Source organism: the organism of the source record quoted next, unplaced genomic scaffold, assembly GCF_019419815.1.
Source record: "Pyrus x bretschneideri cultivar Hongxiangsu unplaced genomic scaffold, Pyrus_bretschneideri_v1 Contig67, whole genome shotgun sequence".
Lineage (NCBI taxonomy): Eukaryota > Viridiplantae > Streptophyta > Magnoliopsida > Rosales > Rosaceae > Pyrus > Pyrus x bretschneideri.
In genome coordinates, this window is record NW_025999806.1 from 2,071,022 (window position 1) to 2,085,479 (window position 14,458).

The following is a 14,458-nucleotide window of genomic DNA, read 5'->3' on the forward strand; positions in this document are numbered from 1 at the left end:
TTTGGAGCAGAATTGGACTTGGAATGGATAGCATATGCTTGGAGCAAAAGGAATGGACGAATTTGAAGACCTAAAAGTATTAGGATTCCTAATCACAAGAGGATTCCTAATCACAAGAGGAATCCTAGTCAAAGAAGGTTTCCTACTTGGAGTAGGACAGTTAAGCCAAGGTTTCCTATTTTGGTTTAACCTTTCCTAATCCTAAAAGACCTTATGTTTCAGCAACTTTGAAGACTTCTATACATTCTAGGACACAAATCAAGCCTTCCTTGCAACCTAATTGTCCTTGCCGTGGCCTTCCTTAGTGTCTCATTTCCTTGCCGTGCAAAGGAGGTCCATTGTTGCCTATTCTAAGTCATTAAAACACATTCCTATTTCACCCTAGTTAATGCCGCACCTCACATACCTTTTCTATCCCAAAATCTTTGCCTAATTTCAGAATTAAACCACGTTCCCTTTTCCTATTCTTTATTGGCCGCAAGTTCCTTCCTTTTCCCTTTTAATTTCTGACTTTATGACTCATTTTCCTGATGGATTTGGGGTCTAAAATCCTTTCCTAAACTATGTAATAAACTCTAGGGATTCTTTCTCTCAAATAAATACCTAAGCCGCACCCTTCATTCAACCTTAATCACTCTTACACACGATCTGCCATCATTCACAGAAACCAAGTTCTTTGCCGCAACCTTCCAACCATTCTTCCATCAGCCATACACATTCATACCTTCATCCAAGCATCCATACACCATCCCTAACCTTTGCTGCACTACCCTACCATCCTAAATCCATTCACAACCCAGAAATCCATCCACAAATCACCCTAGATCTCTTGTGCCGCAACTTTGCAAGGAAGAAGAGAAGAAGAAGAAGCCTTGGACGTTTTGGCCATTCAAGCTTGGATTGTTGAAGCGTTTCTAGGTGTAATCTATCTTTTGTTTTCAATGTTTAATTCAATTTTCCATTGTCTTGTTGTGAACATGAGAGGCTAAACTCGTTTTAGCTAGGGGAGGCTTTGAAACCATGATTATATTTATGATATGAATTGATTAAGTCCAGTTGTGATTTCATAAATTGTGAATGCAATTTACTTAACCGTTTGATGAATAACTTATTCTTGTATGTTGATTAGGGAGGCCTACTTAATTTGCATGCTTGAATTTGGTGCTAGAATATAAGGGAGTTTCACATAATCGTCACAAACTTATATTCACAAGTCGTTAAGGTTGTTTTCACAATCATGTTAAGAAAATTCCTAGCATGAGTATCATGATGTCATAGTTACGAGTGCTTTGTCAATACTTATGATTTTCATTGAACATAATGATCTTTGATTGTATCCCTATTATGATGTCATGTAGGGAACTTTTGAAGAATGCTTTGGGTTGTCGTATGATGTCATCCAATCCAATAATTTAAGGAAAATTTGAGGGTTAATTAGTGATGTCACGGTTAATCTAGGGTGTTGAGGTTCATGGTTTATCGAAAAAGAAACTGGAGATCAATTTATGTTTAAATATGTCATGTGTGGAAAAGTGTTCCCTAGCTATCTAATCAGCCATTGGTTTTTCCAAATTCGTTCAAATCTTTTTTAAGTCTTTTATTTACTTGTTTTTCTCTTAAATTCGTCCAGAACCCAATCCCCTTTACTTACTTGTTTCATATCTGTCCAAAAGTGTGTTTTTGAGTCTTTTGAGTCAAAACCAATTGTATTTTCGTCCAAGTTAAGTCTTAGAGTTCAAATTAACTCTTTTTGATTGTTTTGAGTTGTTTGGAGTCTTTTAAGTTTGTTTTGAGTCATATAAGTTTAGTTAAGAGTCTTTGAGTTTGTTTAAGTGTTTTTAAGCATATTTTTGTATCTTTGAATCAGTTTTCATTAGATTAGAAATCCCTCCTAATCCCCGGCCTAGAACGATCCCTACTTCTATCTATACTACAATTGTCAAAAAGAGGGTTTAATTTGAGTGCTATTATTTATCACATCAAATTTTTGACGCCGTTGTCGGGGATTAGCAACTTTGCTAATCCCCCGTTGTTTCTTTTTGTTTCTTTTTCATATATCTTTGTTTTAGTTACTGACCTTATTTCTTTTCTTATTTGTAGGTACTAGTTTATGACTCGTAGTTCTCAACCTATTCATGCAAACAACTTGGATTTTGACGACGATTTTGAGCACACTTTGAGAAGAAAGAAGAAGGACCCAGAACTTCACCCATCAAGTTCTAGTTCGACTTCAAATTTTGAGGAGGAAGAGGAGCCCACGACAAGGGAGGAAGAAGAGGTCCAAGCCATGGCAGCGGACAACCGTACAATCAAGGAGCTTTCCGCCTCGGGAATGGACAATGCCGCACCATTATGCATCCAATACCCAAGGGCGGCTCAAGATAAAACCGATGAATTTGAATTGAAGTCAAGTTTGTTGCATCCCATTCCAAAGTTCCATGGACTTTCCATGGAGGATCCTAACAAGCATTTGAAGGAGTTCGAGGTGGTGTGTTCAAGCATGACTCCAATCAATGTTGATAACAATATTTTGAAGATGAAGGCCTTTCCATTCTCACTATTGGAGAAGGCCAAGGATTGGTTATACGAGCTAGCACCCAGAACGGTCACTTCTTGGGAGAGCATGAAGAGGGCGTTTCTTGAAAAGTTATTTCCTACTTCAAGAGTCATTCTCTTGAGGAAGAAAATTAGAGGAATCCAACAAAGTCAAGGGGAGTCTTTTTTGATGTACTATGAGCGTTTTAAAGCCCTTGTTGCATTATGTCCTCAACATCAAATGAAGGAGGAGCTTCTACTTCAATACTTCTATAAAGGCCTTCTTCCCATAGAAAGGCAAATGCTCGATGCCTCGGCGGAAAGTGCGTTGGTGGACAAAACTCCCATGGCAGCCAAGAACCTAATTGCCAACCGTGCTTCCAATGCACAACAATATGAAGGGATTGGGCAAAGGGACCCCCACGACAACAAGTGCATGAGGTAAGTTCTCAATCCGACATTCAAACTTAATTAGCTAATCTTACTTCTATTGTGTCTCATATGGCTGAAGTAATGAAGATACAAGGACCAATTATATGTGGCGTATGTTCTATCCAAGGACACCCTTCGGAAAAGTGCCCTCAATTGATTGAGAATGGGGGATGGGAGAGTGCAAATGCCATTGGATTTCCAAGCAAAAATCAGCCAAGGAATGATCCATTTTCCAACACATACAATTCGAGTTGGAGAGACCATCCAAACTTCAAGTGGAGGGAGCCACAACAACCTCAACAACAAGGAGGCTTTAGGCAACAACCCCCGGGGTTCTACACCAAACCCTACGGCACTAATCCAAATCAATCCCAATCTGCCCAAAACAATCAAGGTACGTCTTTGGACAATGCTACACTTCTTAAGTTACTTACCAATTTGTCTCAGAGGCAAGAGAATCAAAACAAAGCATTGCAAAATCAAGAAAAGGCGATGCAAAACCAAGACAAAAGGGTGGACCACTTGAAGAAGCAAATTGGGCAGATTGCGGAGTTTGTAGGGCAATTCCGAGACTAAGGCAAGCTCCCAAGCTTAACCATTATCAATCCAAAGGGAAGGTTCAAATCGGCCAAAGCAATCACCTTGAAAAGTGGAAAAGAAGTTGGCACTACATCCAAACCATCCAAAACAGGTCCTAACGAAGAGGGGAAGCTGTAATTGGAAGATGAGGAGTCAAGCAAGCCTACGACAAGGGTAGAAACACCCTTGCCGCAACCACATAGGGACCCTAATGCATCCACTTCATCCAATTCGGCCACTAAAGGTAAGTTGAGTTCAAATTCGAGTAGTTCTAACCCCGTTCCTTTTCCTCACAGATTTTTGCAAACAAAGAAGGATGAGCATGAAAAAGACATTCTTGAAACGTTTAGGAAAGTTCAAGTCAATATCCCGCTCCTAGATGCCATCAAGCAAGTGCCCAAATATGCCAAATTCTTGAAGGAACTTTGCACTACAAGGAAGAGGGCTTCACATAAAGAGGTGGTTAGGGTAAGTGAAAACGTTTTCGCTGTTTTACAAAGAAAGTTACCACCAAAGTGCAAGGATCCAGGTAGCTTTACAATTCCTTGTATTATTGGCCAAACTAAGTTTGAACATGCTACATAGCTAAGTAGCATAAATATGCTCCTATCAGGCTCAACCCTCCAATGATGGAAGTTGTGAAAAAGGAGATTATCAAGCTTCTTGATTGTGGAGTGATTTATCCTATCTCGGATAGCCATTGGGTTTCACTGGTTCAAGTTGTGCCAAAGAAATCCGGAGTGACTGTGGTGAAGAATGCTGAGAATGAGCTTGTGCCAACCCGTGTTCAAACAGGTTGGAGAGTGTGCATTGACTATAGGAAGCTCAACGCCACTACAAGGAAAGATCACTTCCCTTTGCCGTTCATTGATCAAATGCTTGAAAGGTTAGTCGGTCATTCTTTTTATTGTTTTCTTGATGGTTATTCGGGATATAATCAAATTGTTATAGCTTCAGATGATCAAGAAAAAACTACTTTTACTTGTCCATTTGGTACTTTTGCTTATCGTCGAATGCCATTTGGTTTATGTAATGCACCAGCCACCTTTCAAAGATGCATGGTCAGTATCTTTTCAGATTTTGTAGTGAAGATTATTGAAGTTTTTATGGATGATTTTATCATGTTTGGTGACTCATTTGATGATTGTTTAGATAATCTCACATTAATCTCGAAACGATGCATTGAAACTAACCTTATTTTAAATTGGGAAAAATGTCATTTTATGGTAAAACAAGGAATAGTTCTATGTCACATTGTTTCGGCCAAGGTTATTGAAGTTGATAAATCAAAAATAGATCTTGTACGCTACTTACCCTCTCCTGCTTCGGTTAGAGAGGTTTGTTCTTTTCGTGGACATGCAGGATTCTATAGGCGATTCATCACAGACTTTTCTAAGATTTCCCAACCCCTATGCCGACTTCTCCAAAAGGTTGTACCATTCAAGTTCGATGAGGAATGTGAGAAAGCCTTCAAACACCTCAAGGAGATGCTTACTTTGGCCCCTATCATAGTTCCACCAGATTGGAGCCTTCCTTTTGAGCTTATGTGTGATGCCTCAAATTATGTATTAGGAGCTGTTTTAGGCCAAAGGAAGAACAAGTAGCCACTTGTCATATCCTATGCATCCCGGACCCTAAATGATGCTCAATTGAACTACTCCACAACGGAAAAAGAACTTCTTGCTGTTGTTTTTGCTTTAGATAAGTTTCGTTCTTATTTACTTGGTACTAAAGTTATAATCTACTCTAATCATGCAGTGTTGAAGTACTTACTTACGAAGAAGGAGGCCAAACCAAGGCTTATTCATGGGATGCTTCTTCTCCAAGAGTTCGATATCGAAATACGAGACAAGAAAGGAAGTGAAAACATGGTGGCTGACCACTTGAGTTGTATGGTGCATAAAGAGGATGCTGTGCCTATCCCAGAGACATTCCCAGATGAGCAGTTGCTGTCCATGGAGGCAAGTGTGCCATGGTATGCCGATTTAGTGAACTATTTAGTGTCTAAACAAGTTCCAAGCAACCTAAACAAGCACCAACATGATAAACTTAAAAAGGATGCACGTTTTTATGTGTGGGATGTGATGCAAAAATTAGCTTAACACACAAATTAACCCTTTTTTGACAATTGTAGTATATAAGTAAGTAGGGATCGTTCTTAAACTGGGGATTATGAGGGATTGCTAAACACTTTAAACTGACTCAAATAACTAAAATTAAACTTTAAAACACTTAACTTAACTTAAAAGACTCAAAACCAGTTCACAAGACTCAAAACTGCCTAAAAACACAATCTGGGCAGATTTGACTCTAAACACAAATTTGGACGAAATTTGGTTCTAACTTGACTCAAAACACTTGAAAACACAATCTAAAACAGATTTTAACTAGTTAGACACTTTAAACTAAAGGGGGATTTGGTTTTTGGACGAAAATAAAGTAAACAAAACAAGACTTTAAACTATGCAGATTTGCACGAATTTGGTGAAATTAGATGGATGATGGGCTAGCTAGGAGGTCTTTCTCCACACATGAGATACTTGCATACAAAACAATCTCCAGTTGCTTATTCAATGAATCATGAACCTCAACACTCCAAGTTAATTAAGTCCGCTTAAATTAACTCTCAGATTTTTCTTAAGTCATTGAATTGAATGGAATTAGCGCATTGCAATCAAATTATTCATCAAAAGTTCTCTACATGTGGTGCGAGAATTATACGCACACAAATTAAACCCTCTTGTTGTCAAATTGTAGTAAGGATGCAAGTAGGGATCGTTCTAGACCGGGGATTAGGAGGGCTTGCTAAAACCTCTAAATTGACTCAAAAACATAAAAACAAAGTTAAAAACGTTCACAAAGACTCAAAGGACTCAAAACAGGTTCAAAAGACTCAAAACTGCCTAAAAACACTAACTAGGCAGTTTCTGACCTTAAACACAAATTTGGACGAATTTAAGATTAGGTTGATTCAAAACACTTTAGAACACAAATTAAGACACTCTAACACTAAACTAGACTCAAAGAATGCAAAACTAAACACTTAAAACACTAAAACAAACCAAAAGACTCAAACATCACCCAAAACACTCAAAACTGCCTTAAAAACACTTTCTGGGCAGTTTTGAGCACCTTGGTGAATTTGGACGAAATTAAGTTGTAACTTGACTCGAGACTCTTAAAAACACAAACTAAATTGATTTCTAACTAATTTGACAATAAAGTAAAGGGGGATTTAGGGTTTGACGAAATTAAACTAAATGAACAAATTACAATTAAAACAGAATGTAAATATGAAATGGATGAAATGGAATGAATGGATGCTATGGCTAGCTAAGGGGTTCATCTCCACACATGTTACACTTGCATAATAAAAAGATTTCCAATTGCATTTCAATAAATTATGAAACTCATCACCCCGGGTTAATTAGGTCCGCTTAAATTAACCTTCAAATCTTCCTAACGTTATTGAATTGGATGATTGCATACGACAACCCAAAACATTCCCCACAAGTCCCCTACATGATTGCATAATAGAGATACAAGCAAGAATCATTACGCTCTATGAAAATTATAAGTGTTGACGAGGCATTCGTTACTATGATTGAATGAAACTTATGCCAAGAATTCGTTTAACGCGATTGTTTATAAGCAACCTCCACTACTTGTGAATATAAGTTCGTAACTATTAGGTGAAACTCACTTATATTCTAGCGTCATATTCATGCATGAAAATTAAGTGTGCACTCTCAATAAACATACATAAATAAGTTATCAATCAAACGGTTAAACGAATTGAATCCACAACTTACGAAACGCAATTAGAAGTAATCAAATCAAAATGCAAGCATAAACATATATTTCGAATCCCCCCTAGCCAAGGGGGGGTTTAGTTCCTCAAGATACAAAACAAAGAGAATCAAAGAAACACCTAAACATTCCAACAACTCAAACTTGAATTGTATGAACGTTTAGGCCCTCTTCTCTTCCATTCCTCATTCGTACAAAACAAAGAGTATTGAAATTAAACATTGAAATCAAAGAAACACCTAAACATTCCAACAACTCAAACTTGAATTGTATGAACGTTTAGGCCCTCTTATCTTCCTCTTCGTTGTAGCACAAGGTCTAAGGATAGTTTGATGGTTATGGATGGTGTAGAATGATGTGTTTAGGATAGGGATGGATGTAGGGGACTTCAAGGCTTATTTTTGGGCAGAAAATATGAAGAATGGTGAAGTATGGATGTGTTATAGAAAGGGGATGAATTTCTGGCGTGAATGGTGAATGAATGAATGTTTTGTGGCTGCAATGGATGTTTATTTATAGGTGGATGAATGATTAAAGAGGGAATATGACAGCTAGGTTGGTTGGTGGCTGCCATCATGAAGAGTGCATGGATGTGGCTGAATAATCAAATGGGAAAGCATGTGGCTGAATGGGTTAAAGAGGGAATGATGATGGGAGAGCATGTGGGTGACAGCTAGGTTGGTTGGTGGCTGCAATGGAGGTGTGGAATGATGATGGGAGAGCATGTGAGTGAATTATGAAGACTGAATGCTTTCAATTTCGTCCATCCCTTTTGCTCCAAGCATATGCTATCCATTCCAAGCCCAATTTTGCTCCAAAATGCTCCAAAATGCATCATTTTGCATACTTTGCCCTTAAAACCTGAAAATACATAAAACTAGCTTAAAAGACTACTTTACCAAGGAAAAACACTTTAAATGCACAAGAACAAGCTAAACTAAGGTGCATAAATATGCTCCTATCAACATGAAAGCGCATAATAGAGAATCAATCAATGATCATTAAACTCTATGAAAATCATAAGTGTTGACGAGGCATTCGTAACTATGAAAGCGCCTGATACTTATACCAAGAATCTACTTAACATGATTGTGACTAACAACCTTTACTACTTATGAATATAAGTTCCCAACAATTAGGTGAAGTTTCCTTATACGCTAGCATCAGATTTATGCATGCAAATTATGTGTGCACTCTCAACCCACATACACAAACAAGATTTAATTCAAATAGATAAGTAAATTGAATTCTTAATTCATGAAATCACAACTGGAAGTAATCAAATCATATTGCAAATATAGCCATGGTTTTGAAATTCCCCCTAGCCAAAAGGGGATTAGTTCCTCATACTCGCAAAGCAAAGATTCTTGAAATTAAACATTGAAAAATACAAGAAAGATTACACCTAAAACGTTCCAGCAATTCCAAGTCGAATGACATGCACAGCTAGGGCTTTCCTTCTTCTTCCTTGCTGCGGCACAAGATGTGGGTGGTGGTTTTGGGGGTTTTGAATGGTGTGTTCTTGTTTAGGATGATGAATAATGGCTGATTATAGTGGTAGAGTGCGGCAGGTTATGTATGGAAGTGTATGGAGCAGATGAAGGATGAAGAATAGAGGCTAGGGCTTGCGGCAATAGGTTTCTGAATAGCATAAGGGGGTAATACGAATTTGTGGCTGAAAATATGTTTATATAGTCCTAGGGTTAATTAGATTAGGGTTACACTTAGCAGATTTTTTGGATTAGGGCCCTAAGGTTCGGCAATAGGTGATTAAATCCACATAGGAGGGGGTTTGGCCCAATTAGTTTCATAAAAGGATTTGTGTAACCCAAATCCACAAGGAATGAGGCCCTAAAAATCAGAATCAATCAGGGATAGGGCCTAGAGGGTGCGGCACATATTGGAGGGAAGGAGGGAATGGCTTGCAAGGCAAGGCCATGCCTTTTAGAAGGACATAGATGCCACTTTTGTAAGGTTTCTAGAAATAATGTGTTTTGTGGTTGATTTGGGACTTCTAGAAGAGAATGCTTCGAGAAATAGGTTCTAGAAATATCTATTTAGGTCCCCTTGCAACTAAGATTAAGGCATGATAAGGTTAGGATAAGATAAGATAAGATAAGGCTTTGGATAATGTTGGATAAGGTTGGATAAAGTTTTGGATAATGTTTCCTCTTTTGAGCTAATTCCTTATTCACTTTGTCTTGAGTTTAGTTCCTTCATCTTCTCATCAGATTTCTAGCCTTTTGAACTCCAAATTCGTCCATCCATGTTGGTCCATATACAAGCTATCCACTTAGTGCCCAAAACTGCTCCGAAATGCACCAAAATGCACTTTCTTGGTACTTTAACCCTTTGGACCTACAAACACACGAAAATGAGTTGAAATACGACATTAACTAAGAAATAATAGCACAAATGCACAAGAATAAGCTAGCTAATTCGCCTAAATATGCTCACATCAGGATGACCCATATTTGTGGAAATATTGCCCTGATCAGATTCTACGTAGGTGTGTGCATGAAACAGAGTTTAATTCAATTTTAACTTTTTGTCACACTTATGCATGTGGGGGTCATTTTGGCACTCAAAGGCTCACCTAATGTAGGGGACATTCTTAATAGGGTACAAAGGCTTACCATGACAAGATGATTCGTAGCAAGACATTCTCAATAGGGCAGAAGGTGTTACTTTTCAATTCTCGCCTTCGTTTGTTTCTGAGTAAGTTACGTTCTAAATGGATAGGTCCTTTTGTTATTACTAATGTCTTTCCTTATTGTGCAGTCCAAATTCAAAGTTTGAAGACGGGACATGAATTTAAAGTGAATGGACACCGTTTGAAGCCCTACTATGAGAATTTCAAGGAGCATGCCGTGGAGGACATACCCCTGCATGCCGTGAGCCCTATTGAAGATTAAGAAGAGGTATCGTCCAGCTGGAAGATGTTAAAGCAAGCGCTTCTTGGGAGGAAACCCATGTGTTCAAACGAGGAGATGATGGAACTCTAGCTCCGCAACCAAATTTGCTTTCCTAAACCCTACTCTTTATTGCTTTTACTTTGCCATGCTTGTTGATGTGATATATAATAGCACACAAATTAAACCCTCTTTTTGACAATTGTAGTAAAAATGTAAGTAGGGATCGTTCTAGGCCGGGGATTAGGAGGGATTGCTAATCTAATGAAAACTGACTCAAAAACATAAAACTAAACTTGAAAACCTTAAATAAACTCAAAAGACTCTTAACTAAACTTATATGACTCAAAACAAACTTAAAAGACTCAAAACAACACAAAACAATCAAAAAGACTCAAACTATACTCTAGGACTCAATTTTGGACGAAAATTGAATTAGTTTTGACTCAAAACACTTAAAAACACACAATAGCTCAGATTCTAACCTAATTGACACTTAAAACAAAAGGGGGGTTTTGGTTTTGACGAATTTGAATTAAAACAAAACAGAAACTAAACTAGACAAAGTTATGAATGAATTTGGGTATATGGATGGGTGAGTAGCTAGCTAGAGGGTCCTTCTCCACACATGACACACTTTCATAGAAATTGATTTCCAGTTGCTTTTCGATAAACCATGAACCTCAACACCCCAGATTAGCCGTGACATCACTAATTAACCCTCAGATTTTCCTTAAGTTATTGGATTGGATGACATAATACGACAACCCAAAGCGTTCTTCAAAAGTTCCCTACATGACATCATAATAGAGATACAATCAAAGATCATTACGTTCTATGAAAATCATAAGCATTGACAAAGCACTTGTAACTATGACATCATCATATTCATGCTAGGAATTTACTTAACATGATTGTGAAAACAACCTTAACTACTTGTGAACATAAGTTTGTAACGATTATGTGAAACTCCCTTATATTCTAGCACCAAATTCAAGCATGCAAATTAAGTGTGCACCCTTAATCAACAAACAAGAATAAGTTATCCATTAAACGGTTAAGTAAATTGCATTCATAATTTATGAAATCACAACTGGAATTAATCAATTCATATTGCAAATATGATCATGGTTTCAAAGTATCCCCTAGCTAAAACAAGTTCAGCTCCTCATGTTTACAACAAAACAAAGAGAATATAAATTAAACATTGAAAACAAAGATTGAATACACCTAGAAACGCTCCAACAATCCAAGCTTGAATGGCCAAAACGTCCAAGGTTTCTCCTCTCTTCTTTCTTCTTCTTTGTTGCGGCACAAAGTTGTTTGGGTATGAATTATGGTAATGGATGGATAAGTTGGATCGTGGTAGGGGGTGGATGATGGCTGAATGAATGGGGAGAATGAGGAATAATTCGAATGGATGTGTATGGATGTCTAGAATCTCCAATATGTGCAGCAGATTATGTATATATAGAGGGAGAAAGGTTAAGGAAATAAGTAATTAATTTGGGAATGTATTAAGACTCCAAATCCTCCAAGAAAAGGGTAACAAATCAGAATCCCAATGGAAAAGGGAAGGAAAGTTGCAGCATTGACTAGAATAAAAGGGGAAAGAAGATATATGGCAGATTTTGGAAGAAAAGGGTAAGAAAGGTGCGGCATAGACTAGGATAGTGCAAGGAATCTTTGGTTTGTGTCCTAAAATGCATAAGATACCTTCAAAGTTGCTGGAACTTAGGGATATTTAGGATTAGGAAAGGTTAAACCAAAATAGGAAACCTTGGCTTAACTTTCCTACTTTGATTAGGAATCCTTCTTTGATTAGGAATCCTAACATCTTTATCTTCAATTTCGTTCATTCCTTTTGCTCCAAGCATATGCTATCCATTCCAAGCCAAATTTTGCCCCAAAATGCTCCAAAATGCACATTTTTGCTTCCTTAGCCATATGAACCTACAAACACACGAAAATAGCTTAAACTACTAAAATAACTATGAACTAACAACATAGATGTACGAAAACAAGCTTACTAAGTCGCCTAAATATGCTCCTATCACTTGTCATGTTGTTAGTTGTGTTATTTGTTTGTTTGTTTGTGAGCTTGATGTGATAAATAATAGCACTCAAATTAAACCCTCTTTTTGACAATTGTAGTATAGATATAAGTAGGGATCGTTCTAGGCCGGGGATTAGGAGGGATTGCTAATCTAATGAAAATTGACTCAAAGATGTAAAAATATGCTTCAAAACATGTAAACAAACTCAAAATACTCTTAACTAATCTTGTATGACTCAAAACAAACTTAAAAGACTCAAAACAACTCAAAACAATCAAAATGACTCAATTTAGACTCTAGGACTTAATTTGGACGAAAATACAATTGGTTTTGACTCAAAAGACTCAAAAACACACTTTTGGACAGATTTGAAACAAGTAAGTAAAGGGGATTTGGTTTTGGACGAATTTAATAGAAAAACAAGTAAATTAAAGACTTAAAATAGATTTTGACGAATTTGGGAAAAACCAATGAATGATTAAATAGCTAAGGGATACTTCTCCACACATGATACATTCAAACATATATTTGATGTGATATATAATAGCACTCAAATCAAACCCTCTTTTTGACAATTGTAGTATAGATATAAGTAGGGATCGTTCTAGGCCGGGGATTAGGAGGGATTGCTAATATAATGAAAACTGACTCAAAGATACAGAAATATGCTTCAAAATACTTAAACAAACTCAAAAGACTCTTAACTAAACTTATATGACTCAAAACAAACTTAAGAGACTCAAAACAACACAAAACAATCAAAAAGACTCAAACTAGACTCTAGGACTCAATTTGGACGAAAATAGAATTGGTTTTGACTCAAAAGACTCAAAAACACACTTTAGGACAGATTTGACACAACTAAATAAAGGGGATTGGGTTTTTGATGAATTTAAGATAAAAACAAATAACTAAAAGACTTAAACAAGGTTTGGACGAATTTGGGGATATGGATGGGTGATTAGCTAGCTAGAGGGTCCTTCTCCACACATGACACACTTGCATACAATCTGATTTCCAGTTGCTTTTCAATAAACCATGAACCTCAACACCCCAGATTAACCGTGACATTACTAATTAACCCTCAGATTTTCCTTAAGTTATTGGATTGGATGACATCATACAACAACCCAAAGCATTCTTCAAAAGTCCCCTACATAACATCATAATAGAGATACAATCAAAGATCATTACGTTCTATGAAAATCATAAGTATTGACAAAGCACTTGTAACTATGACATCATGATACTCATGCTAGGAATTTACTTAACATGATTGTGAAAACAACCTTAACTACTTGTGAATATAAGTTTGTAACGAATATGTGAAACTCCCTTATATTCTAGCCCCAAATTCATGCATGCAAACTAAGTGTGCACCCTTAATCAACAAACAAGAATAAGTTATCCATCAAACGGTTAAGTAAATTGCACTCACAATTTATGAAATCACAACTGGAATTAATCAATTCATATTGCAAATATAGTCATGGTTTCAAAGTCTCCCCTAGCCAAAACAAAATTAGTTCCTCATGTTTACAACAAAACAAAGAGAATATAAATTAAACATTGAAAACAAAGATTGAATACACCTAGAAACACTCCAGGTGGCTCCTCCTTCCTTCCTTGCTGCCAACAATGGGGATTTGTGTGAATTTAGGCTCTTGAGGTGTGGTGGATGGTGTGGTGTGAATTTGGGTTAGAGGGTGGTGGTTTTTGAGTGTTGTGGCATCAAGTATTTATAGGGTGAAGGGGAGGCACGAATTTGGGCTGAAAAGGAGAGGAATTAGGACTCTAAATCACCAAAGAACAAGGACACTTTCAATCAGATTCCAAGGAGGACAAGGAATGGTCCTTGTGGCAGATTCTAGAACTTCTAGAAGGGTTACATGTGGCATAAACATAATGCACGAAAATAGGGCTTCTAGAACTTGATATTTAGGTGATTTAATGTGAAAGGGAGTCCTCTTTGAAGTTGGAATTAAGGTAGGAAAAAATTAGGATAGGATAAGATAAAATAAGGTTGGATAAGGTTTGGATAAGATAAGGAAATTTGGATAAGGTTCCTTATTTCTTGCTCTTTCCTTATCTTCTTTGCATTTGGACTTCTTTCTCCAGATTTTTAGCCTTTCC